Consider the following 12,357-nt stretch of genomic DNA (forward strand, 5'->3'; position numbering starts at 1 on the left):
ATGATGCGATGGCACTTGGACGATGTGGACGTGCCCAATGATCAATGAGTGCAAACGCTCCAAAAAGCAGCATTGCTTGGGACGGCGCAAATCCTGAGAAAAGTACTAGAAGTCTATGGTTCCAGGATGGAACTTGACGTGATATTGATCTCCAAGAGATATCTTGTGAAGATAGAGACAATAATGACAATAAACCAGATTTGCATAGTGTGTTTATCACAAAAATTAGAGTAATGTGTCTATGCACATGAAAGGATGAAAAATAAAGAAACAGAGGAAAATAGATATGAGAGGGAAAGGAGACAAACAAGCTGAGTGAAAAAACCACAATATACAGGGCAAAGCCTAGTCCATTGACACATGACAGAGATATGTAACCCGCTACAACAAAAGGATCCGAAAGTCGCGGGAGGTCGATTTTCTGAAAATGACATGACATTATTCCCTTACTCTTCCGCTTTAATTCCATGTGTAATATGATTCATAAAAGTATTCGGTTGCGGAGATATCAATGATTTTATGAGAGCATGTCAGATGGTCTTGGAAATCAAAATTTTAGGAAATCAGCGACGCAATCATGATCAAGGGGAGGTAAGACAGTTTTCACCTCTTGACAATAGAAGGCATGCTTTTAGCAACCTCTGCGATGTTCATTCAAGCTTAGCGCCAGCACAGTCTACGCACGACCAATCAGAAACCAGGATTCCACGCACTGACCAATAAGATCACTCCTTCATTGCTAGGGGTGGAGTCTCTGCGGCGCAAATTCCAAATCTTCAGACACGTTTCTGTTCTGTTGAAAGTCAGAAAATCATGGCCCAGAAAAATGCTTATTTCATGCCTTTCCTTTGATTATTTAAACTGATGTAGGTTATCATTCATCCAGTCGAAGTGTAACTCCAAAATTATTATAAATCACAAAACTGAATGAGAATTTACATCGTGTGACATGGAAGAATGGTCCTTATATGTGTGAAGTCGTGCAGGAATTTCACACACTGATGCGCTTCCTGTACGCGAAAAACTTCTCGGAATCTTTTGGATCGCCTGGTCCCAGGCGTGTGAAAGGTTGATCATTTAGCTTCAAAATTTCAACAGATGATAGAAGAAACATTGGACTACAAAGTTCTGTCAAATACAGAAATTATATGGTTTTGACCAATTTTGATGACCTGAGTTCAAACTCGATTTTCTTGGCTCAGCCGTCAGCGACTTTCGGATTCTTGTGTCGTTGCAGGTCACATATGTTTTTAAAAACTGCATAAATCACTTCCTGTAAATAGGTTATGTGTTGAAGTAATTCATTGTATAATCTGTCTTCTCCTTATCTGGTACACATTTTCAAAAAGTAGTAATGATTCCCAGAGCAAGTGATGATTTGCTATGCATTACCTCCTAAAAAGAATGGCCTGTTAGCTCGTATTTTGAGCTCAACTGAGCCAAAGGCTCAAGTGAGCTATTGTGATTGCTCTTCATCCAGCGTCCATCGTGCATCGTCTGTCATACAAACCGTCGTGCGTACACTTTTTACATTTTCATCTTTGTCTGGAAAACATCGGATTTTCACCAAACTTTTCAGGTAGCATCCCTTCTGGGATAGGATCTCGTTCAAATGGGCACCATGCCCCACCAGGGGGGTCGAAATCCCCCACAATTAAGGATTTTTTTTAAATTGTCTTCTCTAGAACCAGAACTGATAGAGCTAAGTTAATACTATGAGTTAGTACATTGATGACTGTCGTTTAAAGTTTGTTCATGGCGGATCCAGGGGTGCCCCCATTGGTACCGGGGGGAGGATGAGACTTCCAAATGGGGTCTAAATTTTATATTTTCATTTTCTTCTTGAAAACCCCATGATGGATTTCACCAAACTTAGCAGGTAGCATCCCTATGGAAATAGGATCGCAACTTGTTCAAATGGACTCCATGCTCCCCCTGGGGGGGGGGGGGGGGGGGGGGGGGGGGGGGTCCTTGGGACCCAAAGCCCCCATAAGTATTTAAGGGGGGCAACTGGAGCACAATGCTCGAAGTTGGGGGAGGGGAGACAGACAAACCCCCAAATTAAGGAATACTTTCAAATCTTCTTTTCTCAAATCGTAAGCGATTAGCTACTGAAGTGTTATGTGTGATTAAGATTAGTGACTGCTTGGAAGCCCTTGTAAAAAAATACCATGGTTTGACTATGAGGCATAACCATGGTTTTACATTGGATCCATCCATGGTTTAACCATAGTGCAATATGGTTTGATTATGGTCAAACCATGGTGCACTAGTGTTTAACCATAGTTTAACCATAGTTAAACAATGGTGCACTATGGTTAAACCATGGTAACTATGGTTAAACCATAGGTTTAGCATGGGTTAACCATGGTTTAAAGGTGGTAAATTGGAACGCACTTACCATGACATTACTGTGGTATTACCATGGTCACTACTGTGGTTCTACAGTACCAAAACCATGGTTAGGAAATGGTGAAACTATGGTTAGGAAAAGATGAAACCATGGCAAACTCATGGTTTAACCATAGTGCAATATGGTTTAATTATGGTCAAACCATGGTGCACTAGTGTTAAACCATAGTTTAACCATAGTTAAACAATGGTGCACTATGGTTAAACCATGGTTAAACCATATGTTTAGCATGGATTAACCATAACCATGGTTTAAAGGTGGTAAATTGGAACACACTTACCATGACATTACTGTGGTATTACCATAGTCACTACTGTGGTTCTACAGTGCCAAAACTATGGTTAAGAAAAAGTAAAGCCATGGTTAAGGAAGTGTAAAACCATGGTTAGGAAATGGTGAAACTATGGTTAGGAAATGGTGAAACTATGGTTAGGAAAAGATGAAACCATGGCAAACTCATGGTTTAACCATAGTGCAGTATGGTTTAATTATGGTCAAACCATGGTGCACTAGTGTTAAACCATAGTTTAACCATAGTTAAACAATGGTGCACTATGGTTAAACCATGGTAACCATGGTTAAACCATAGGTTTAGCATGGGTTAACCATTAACCATGGTTTAAAGGTGGTAAATTGGAACGCACTTACCATGACATTACTGTGGTTTTACCATGGTCACTACTGTGTTTCTACCGTGCCCAAACCATGGTTACGAAAAAGTGAAACCATGGTTAAGGAAGTGTAAAACCATGGTCAGGTAAAGGTGAAAGTTTGGTTAGGAAAAGATGAAACCATGGTTTTACAGCTGCCAAACCACAGAATTACAACCCAAATCACGATACAACCATGATCCATTATACATAGTAAACCCACTATTTAACCACAGTGCAATATCGTAGAAAAATGTATTTTTAACTACAGTTGTATTTCACAAGTACTTTGAGAAACCATGGGGAAAATTGGTTGGAGAAATATATTTTTCCACAATTGCTTTGCTATTTGATGAATAATGATCAATAAATAGCACAATAGAGTCTTCACATAAAGTGATGAAATAAAAATATTTTCAGTAAATTACCTGGAGCAGAATAATAATTCTTACAATTCCTATACATATGTATTATGATACAGTACATTTGTAAACATGTATATGAACCTGGACTCTGAAACAGGAGAAAACCAATTCTCTATTATTTTCCTTCTAGCTATAGTCTAAAAAATATGTATTTAAAAACTGACTTCCATGTATTATGATACAGTACATTTGTAAACATGTATATGAACCTGGACTCTGAAACAGGAGAAAACCAATTCTCTATTATTTTCCTTCTAGCTATAGTCTAAAAAATATGTATTTAAAAACTGACTTCCATGTATTATGATACAGTACATTTGTAAACATGTATATGAACCTGGACTCTGAAACAGGAGAAAACCAATTCTCTATTATTTTCCTTCTAGCTATAGTCTAAAAAATATGTATTTAAAAACTGACTTCCATGTGTGTGTTGGTGGATGGGTGCAGATTGTAAGTGTTAATTGATTCACTGTTTAATAAAAGAAGCTATATGTAGCAACGAGTAGGTTGATGCTCTTACCAGCATTGACTTTCACACAGCCAAAGCTCTCCCCAAAACATACATGTATATCGAATACACTATGGCCAAATTGAGGAAACCAAAAAGTCCCAATTTTTATGGCCTAGTCATGTGTATTCCTCTGAACATGCAGAAGTCAAACATTGCCCAATTTGATGCGCTTTTTCAGTCAAAACTGACTGACTGGAGTTGACTGTACTGTCATTAGCATTTAAAGGCACATAGACCCGGTGGTTTGCTTGCGTACACGGCGCACGGCACAAGCTTCCTTGAGAGACCTATGCTATCGACTCCTCTTTATCGTTAGCGCTTACGCTTTGACCCATTTCCATGAGTCCGAAGAAGTCCAATCCACTGCTGATGATGACAGCTTTAATATTTTTTCTCTGAAGTCAAACAAAGAAGCATGCACCCTGGCATTCAAATTCTACGGACTGTCTGACACGCAGAGAAGACAATGAAGGCAACATTACCTAGCAACACCTACGCGCTTTACTGTTGACGACAGTTCAATTTTGGCAGTCTTTGTATCAATGCTAATGGTGATCGGCACTCTCATCCAAAAGCGCTGCAGCAACTACCGGGTCTAGGCACCTTTAAAATAAGAAAGTACACAAGGGTAGAAACAGTCAATTATGATTATACATTCAAAAGTTATTTTTCAGCAGCTGGGTGTGAGAAGTCAAAGTATCATACAGATATCACATTATTTCCAGTTGCAAAACTGTAGGTTTATGTAAACAAATCAATGAAGACAATATACTCTTACTGAACCTCAGTCAACAAATAAGACATAAGAATGCACATTTGCTCACTTTGCTGTTACGATTGAAAAGTAGCTTTTTATTGCTTCATGAGCAGCATCTTGACTGTACATAGGTATGGCTTATTGCCAGTCACATGATTTAAAACAATAACAATATCACCTGCAAAGAATTAGTTGGATAATTAAATACAGTGTACATACATTAGTGCATGTTTGATGTACATGATCATTTGTAGCTTTGTATAGATAATGCAAATTTGGACTTAAGTGACACCAGGAGCACTGGACAACAGCATCAAAAAAAAAAAAATCTAGCAACCAACAGTCCTGACATGAGAGCATACATGCACACTTCACATGCTTGGAAAACTGTCCTTGTACTTCTACTGTCCAAGACTATCCAGCAGTAAGCTTTGGTGCAACTTCTGGATGAGGCTTCACAGGAACTAGGTCTTGATGTAGCTTGGTTAGTATGCCCTTTGTCGTTGTGGAGCCTTGAGATGTCCTTCTTTGGCAACCGTGAGCCGTGAGAATTTTCTTGGGGAAGATCACTCCTGCAACGAACTGAGAATTTATTCATTACGCTATTGTTTTTTTTAATAATAATAATAACATGTAGTTCGTGTTAAACTCTACTTCAAATACTCAACACACAAAATTCTTGCACAGAATAGCTACCTTGCAAAAAACATAAGAAGAATGGGATTAGATTGATGTGGTACACCTAGCCATCATTTCATCACTCTAATGTGCTGGCGAGATACTGTTTAAAATACAGTGTACTTTTACAATCATTTTAACCCCTAAGTGCCACATACAGGTGAAGCCATTATGTTCAACATTCCATATCATGTATTGTGCACAAATTGCCTAGAGTAATTTGATGTTTTTCAAAAATTGATCACATTCTATTTTAAGCAGGTTGCCAATATTTTAGGATGCTGCATAGCATGCTGCTGGTATTTGAGGATGTTGCACAAGAATTTGGGTATGTTGCAGTGTAATGCTCAAATTCCTCATGAACCACACTAATAATGGGTTGAAAAAAAGAAAGAAACAAAGAAAGAAAGAAAGAAAGAGGAGTATCTTACCCTTGATGACATGGAAAAGCGGGAGAAAGTATGACATCAGTAGATGGACTTCTCTGCACCAGAATTCAGCCAGGAGGATGCCATACACGTATTGACGTAAATCAGCACTGCATGTACTTGTACCCATGAAAGGAGCTAGCTAGGGGACAGCCTGATCGATGGTCATGGGTGGACTTCAAGTCTTCTATGGAGAAACCTTCTCGTGTCAGCCACTGGCACAATCAATCATTGATTCTGATGAGGAAAAAAAAATAACACAACATAACGATAATAGTGATGATTGAGAGAAGTGAAATAAGGTTAGGCAGAAAAATCACACAGGAAAATGACGTAACATACAAAATACAGCATTGGATGATTTAAAGTTTGGTGCTTGTGTAGCTCCCAAATGACTGCTGGAATAAAAGACTCCCAAATATTCTACAATGTCGCATAGCATGCTGCTGGTTTTTGAGGATGTTGCACACGAATTTGGGTATGTTACAGCGATATGCTCAAATTCCTAATGAACCATACTGGGTTGAAATAAAGAAACAAAGAAAAAGGAATACCTTCTCCTTGATGACAGGGTCAAACGGGAAAAAACATGACATCAGATGATCCACTTCTTTGCACCAGAATTCAGCCAGGAGGATGCCATGTACACATATTGATGTAAATCAGCGCTGCATGTGCATCATGTACTTGTACCCATGAAAGGAGCAAGCTAGTGGACAGCACGATCAATGGTCATGGATGGACCTCAAGTCTTCTATGGAAACACCTTCTCACATCAGCCACCTGCACAGTCAATCTTTGATTCTGATGAGGAAAAAAAAAAACACACCACATAACAATAATACACCTATTAATGATTGAGAGAAGAAAAATAAGGTTAGCCAGAAAAATCACACAACAATCCGTTAGGTGAATGATTATACTGGTATAACATACAAATTACAAAATACAGCATCCTTTGCCATTGGGGGATTTCAAGATCAGTGCTAGTGCTAGCTCCCAAATGACTGACTTAAACTGAGCTCCAACACCGACGGTCGGATTAAATAAGCGATACTGATCAAAGTTATTGATCCCCAGCAATAGGTGTTGGAATCGCAGCATCGCGAGGTCCGTGAGAATCGCACGACGAAAAGTGATGGCGCATGATTACACTCGAATATTAAAAGATGCAGGACTGCTTAGTTTTTAGACACAAAGTGAGGAAGACAGACTAAAATGCCCCAAAATTTCAACCATTCTTCAAAACACAACTAACTTAATAGTTAATTTTATGCTTCCAGGCTCAGATTTATGAAGCCACATGCTTGTGTAGGGCCTACGTTTCGTGGCATGGGTGACCATTGCATTAGCATAAAATGTACATGCTACAGGCCTAACTCTTACACTATGAAATGGCGGAGCTAGGTTCAGCAGACGACATTCTTTGATTTCAACACCAAGCCCAGCACTTGACCGAAAGATTGGTCTGTATCTCGTCGACGGGGATATGTTCCACAGAGCAGAGACTGCATCTGGCTTTACGGATCCCCTCTTATAGACGTAGTCCGGAGGTAGAGAGCCATAAGTAACGTCAAAAAAAAATAAAAGACTCCTCCGGACAGATGAATCTTTCACAAGTTTGCCCAGCACCAGCAACCAGAAATTTATGACATATTTTTGAGGTCATCCTGCCAGCACCTACGGACTTCAAGTTCACTTCAGTTTTATCGCCAGTGCCAGTGGCTGCCAGTGCTAAAGTTAGTGCTGAGACACAATCAAAGAGTATAGAAGCTAAGAGGGCGTACTCTCGCGACTTCGCACGCAAACAGGTGTAGTACGCCATGGAGCGGGAGCCCAACATGGAGCCCAATGGCAGCCATTTTAGTAATAATACCGCAAGCTTCTTAAACACGTGAGCCTATGGAGCAAACCCTGCCTTCCTTTCATTTTCTTCACTTAAAGGAAGCACACAGAGGTAGAATTGCGTTTCAGACCTCAAAATATCACAAAAAGTATATTTCTGTCGATATGTAAAAAAAAAATTTGAAGTAATGTAATTACTTTTTTATCTATAGTCCCTCAGCAAGTTTGTGTTTGAGCTGACAAACGCCATCTATCTCTTTCTCTCTCCCTCCCGAAACATAGTTTGGTCTGCCTACTTCAGCTCAAACTTTGTGGGCCTGCAGATTGCGATTGGAAAGTAAAATGACATTTTTTTCAAATACATTTCATGGATAGACAGGAATGATACTTCTTTACGACAAAACAAGATTCTAAGTACATACATCGGTACATATCTTCCCCTGTATGCCCCCTAAGGTAAAAAGGGGAAAAATGAAAGGGAGACAGAAATACGAGGGCCCAGTGATACGGCACTGATCATCATGATCGCGTAATATACAGTACGCCCTCTAATCAATCTATCGGTCTGTTGCTTTCAATGGCGGAATGGCGTCCGTATTTTGCCCATGAGCGTACTAATAGTTCGCAGGAGTAAGCCCTTGTGTCTTAGCGTAGCTTCTACTGATACTCTTGATTCACTGGAGCAGTTACCACTAGAATTCCTAGCAGAAAATAGTGTTGTTGATGTAGCTTGCACCGAACCTGATATCACCACCCAATATGAGGTAGGCCTATGCCTACCTAGGGATTACGCCTGTTAACGGTTAACAAGTTAGAACTACCGACTACATGACTACCGTCTTGTTAGCCCGACCAGACACTGTTAGAGTACGCTGTGCTGTGCGAATAAATTATAGCCTGTCGCTACTAGCGTTACACTGTCTACAACGACTGGGTTGTGTATAGAATCTAGTTACCGTATACCGTCTTGTAGAATTTACGTGACACAGTATTACATTAATAGTTCAGTACAATACGTCATATACAGTAGCTGAGTTAGAACAACTCATTCCAAACTCTTGAGCTCTCATGTCATACTCTCACACTCACTGACTCAGTCACACTCTCAGATACAGAACAGATGGGTTATCCCCATCAGCTCACAATATTGATACGATCATGCGAAATTTGCACAGCAGGGCCGCTGCCGGCCCCGGGTCGGTCGGGACAATTCAATGCAAATCTCGCTGGTAATTATTTTAGCTAAGATTAGGTCTACTAATAATGTGTTAAAAGTTACGTTGACCAACCTTCCTCGAAGAATCCCGGCAAAGGAGAAGTTCCTCTTTTTCTTAGGGGCCGTTTGCTAGCCATTTCTCAAAATATCAGATGGTTTGTACGTCGAGATGTTTGACTCCGGTCAGAGATCATCATCACGAACGAGCGTTTGAAATGAATTGAACAGCGAATCGTATACCGTACCGTCCGTGTGTGTGTTTTTTGAGCGGTCGCGGACTAACGGTTCAGCAGTACATACACGTAAGGTTCAATCAGCGACAACAACAACAACACGCACATGACCTCTTACGTTACATTATTATCAAGAAAACTTGTAATCATTAATTTTTTGGTTTTAAGTAAAAGAATATATATGTTATAAACTTTTTTAATTGCAAATTAAATTTTTGTTTTTATGTGTCAATATTTTTTGTGCTCCATATATTTTCAAATATATTTTTCTTGTGATCTTTGGTACGAACGAGCCTCATATCAACAACCCGGATCTCCCATTCATCGTACACAATTACTACACGCCGATTGCATTCATATAGTTTTCTATTGTTGTGTGTACATGTCAAAGCTACGGGGAACGAACGGGCGGCAATGAGTTACTACCTTTTTTATTTTTTCACGAGTATGTAATCTCATTTAAGGTTTTTTAAGTGCTTTATTCCGTAGTGAATAGATGTTGCATTTTAGGAATGCTGTAAATCAACCAAGTGAAGCAGCGTTTTGTTTGCAATGGTAAGACTACTGTTTGTTTACATAATCCTGTTGAAGCCAAACGGGTGGTTGCGTTAGATGAATGTCCGTCATGACTTGCATTGGCATTGCGGCCATCAAAGTATGAGTTTTCATATTGACTTTTGTGATCGACATCATTCAATAATCATAGTGCACGTGGTTTAAACTTTGGTAAAACAAAAAGTTAACCATGGTTTAATAACCACTGTTTTTATGCTATCATACAAGGTTCCATGGTTAGAAATTCTAGAATGGTTTTTCTGCACTATATCTGATCAGCATGAAACCACGGTTGAAACCATTGTTAAAATAACCACTTTTTCAACCGTGGGTAAACAAAAGTTAAACCACGGTTTTATAACCACTGTTCTTATGAGCTATCATACAACCATGGTGAAAATCATGGCTTTTTAACCGCCTTTTCACTATCATGAAACCACGGTTCGTAGAACCAATCAATGTTTCATAACCATCCTTTGCACATCACACTATGATAAAACCATGGTTCAAATCCTGGTGTAGCTATGACCATCGTTTTCCTTGCTAAAATGGAATTTTAACGATTGTTTAAAACCGTTGTTTTCACACTTTCGTTAAACCACTGTTAAAGTCATGGTTATATAACCATCATTTTTTTTTTTTAACTGATAAAACCATGGTTAATATCATGGTAAATAGCTATCGTTTTCGACCATTGTAAAACGAAAGTTTAACCATGGAATTATAACTAGTGTTTTTATGCTATCATAAAACCACAGTTAAAATCATGGTTTTATAACTATTGTTTTTACACTATCATAAAATCATGATGAAATCATGTATGGTTTTATAACGATGGTTTTCAACCTTAGTAGAACGAGAGTTACACCATGGTTTCCTAAACATTGTTTTTATACTATTGTGAAACCATGGTTACAACCATTGTTATATTATTATGTTATTTTTACCAAAGTAGAACGATAGTTTTGTTGTGGTTTTCTCGCCATTGTTTTTTTAATTTCTTAAAACTGTGGTATAACGATGATTTTTTAACCATGGTTTTAGAACACTTTCATTAAACCACTGTTAAAGCCATGGTTATATAACCATCATTTTTTAACTATGATAAAACCATGGTTAATATCATGGTTAATACCCATCATTTTTAACCTTTGTAAAACGAAAGTTTAACCATGGTATTATAACTAGTGTTTTTATGCTATCATAATACCATGGTTAAAATCATGGTTTTATAACGATGGTTTTCAACCTTAGTAGAACGAGAGTTACACCATGGTTTCCTAACCATTGTTTTTATACTATTGTGAAACCATGGTTACAACCATTGTTATATTGTGTTATCTTTACCAAAGTAGAACGATGGTTTTGTCGTGGTTTTCTCGCCATTTTTTTTTTTATTTCTTAAAACTGTGGTATAACGATGATTTTTTAACCATGGTTTTATTAAAACACTTTCATTAAACCACTGTTAGAGCCATGGTTATATAACCATCATTTTTTAACTATGATAAAACCATGGTTAATATCCATCATTTTTAACCTTTGTAAAACGAAAGTTTAACCATGGTATTATAACTAGTGTTTTTGTGCTATCATAATGCCATGGTTAAAATCATGGTTTTATTACTATCTTTTTTACACTATCATAAAACCATGCTGAAATCATGGTTTAATAACGATGGTTTTCAACCTTGGTAGAACGAGAGTTACACCATGGTTTCCTAACCATTGTTTTTATACTATTGTGAAACCATGGTTACAACCATTGTTATATTATTATGTTATTTTTACCAAAGTAGAACAATGGTTTTGTCGTGGTTTTCTCACCATTGTTTTTTTAATTTCTTAAAACTGGTATAAAAATGATTTTTTTTCACCATGGTTTTAAAACCGACGTAAAATGAAAGTTTTATCATGTTATCATAACTATGGTATTTTAACAATGGTATTACCACACTTTCGCCACACATTTACCATGGATATGAATTAAAAATCATGGACTACCATCGATCCATTGTAAACCGTCCATAACCATGGTTATACCATGGTTACAGTTGTAAAACCATGGTTGTTTTTTTATAAGGGAGGTGACTTTGTGATACTCAGGTGAGTGCGAGAACCCTGGGTCTCTTGGGTTGTTTTTATGCCTCCGCCACGAAGTGGTGCCGGAGGCATTATGTTTTCGGGTTGTCCGTCCGTCCGTCCTTCCGTCCGTCTGTAATGATTTTTTGTGGACAGGGTAACTATCAAAACCTTTTGAGGTATCTTAATGAAACTTGGCATGTATGTGTATTAGGGGGTGAACTTGTGCCTATCAACTTTTGGGTGCACGTGCTCAAGGTCAAAGGTCAAAAGGTCAAGGTCAAATACATAAAATTTCACTATTTCCACCATATCTATGCAATGCCTGAAGATATTTTCTTGTAACTTAGTGTATACATGTATTACCCGATTAAGATTTTCTGGTGAAAGTTTGGGTCATGAGGTCAAAGGTCAAAGGTCAAAAGGTCAAGTAAAAATATTAAAACTTCACCTTTTTCTCTGTACCTTGGAAATTGTTCAAGGTATCTTCATGGAACATAGTATGTCCTGAGTGGCAGTGATTATCTAGAGAATTTAGGGTTCATGGGGTCAAAGGTCAAG

At 38.3% G+C, this 12,357-nt stretch overlaps 1 protein-coding gene across 1 annotated transcript in view; it reads left to right on the forward strand.

Moving 5' to 3' along the window:
• LOC139740097 (transient receptor potential cation channel subfamily M member-like 2) overlaps positions 1 to 12,357 on the forward strand; it is a 191,763-nt gene that overhangs the window by 100,146 nt on the left and 79,260 nt on the right. The window lies entirely within an intron of this gene.

Source organism: Diadema antillarum, unplaced genomic scaffold (genome assembly GCF_040938485.1).
Source record: "Diadema antillarum isolate AM-2024a unplaced genomic scaffold, OU_Dant_1.0 seq00000835_RagTag, whole genome shotgun sequence".
Lineage (NCBI taxonomy): Eukaryota > Metazoa > Echinodermata > Echinoidea > Diadematoida > Diadematidae > Diadema > Diadema antillarum.